Here is a 910-nt window from a genome sequence, read left to right on the forward strand (position 1 = left end):
AATGACCACGATCCTGCTCCACTTCCTGTGATGGATACCGTGCGATTCTTCCATTCTCTGGCAAGTTGCGACAACAGATGCTGCTCCACTCCCCATGGCAGACTCCACGTGGCACGCCCCGGTGATAGCCACGGGTCCGCTCCACTACTCTCCGCAATAAATTTTCCCTGACTCTGGATGGCCCACTGCTAGACGGTTACAGACATCGCTATCAATTTGTTGCCCCCTCCGTCTATAAAAAGGGAGACCCCAGATACGTTATTCTATAAGCTCTCATTTTTACCTAGAAACTTTGCTAAAATTTTCGTTCGAGCACTCCATTCTTGTTGAGGCAGAGAACTAACTTGAGCGTCGGAGGGTCTTGCCGGAGCAACCCCACCTCCGATTTAGACTTCTTTTGCAGGTCCCGACGGTGACCGCGACTCCAGCTCCTCCGACGCAGGTAGATTTTTGCACCAACAGGATTGGCGCTAAAGGAAGGAGCCTGTGTCTTCGCAGTACCCTTGTTCTTAAAGGAGCGCTCAACGGGACTGCCCTCGGGCATCTTTTCCGACGCCCTCTCCTCCTTCATCCACTTGGTCTTTGCCCGATGCCTCCCCGCAAGGCATCCACGCGACGATCCATGGCCTCCGCGGCCAGATCTCAGGCTCCGGCCTCACCTTCAGTTTTTCAGCCTCCTCCTCCTCCTCCGGCAACGACGGTCGGCATGGAGCAATTTGATCTGCTAGCACAGCAGGTCAGGGGCCTCACTGAAGCTATGCAGGCCATGCAGCAGCAGCAGCCGCAGGCATCAGTAAGCCTGGAAAGAGCATCACCGAAACACTAGAATCCGACGGTGGGGCAGGCCACGTGGGCCAGCCACCCCATCTTTCCTAGGAAGATGAACCCGAGGGTGGAGAGCCCTCAATCG

The sequence above is a fragment of the Elaeis guineensis genome, chromosome 14 (genome assembly GCF_000442705.2).
Source record: "Elaeis guineensis isolate ETL-2024a chromosome 14, EG11, whole genome shotgun sequence".
Lineage (NCBI taxonomy): Eukaryota > Viridiplantae > Streptophyta > Magnoliopsida > Arecales > Arecaceae > Elaeis > Elaeis guineensis.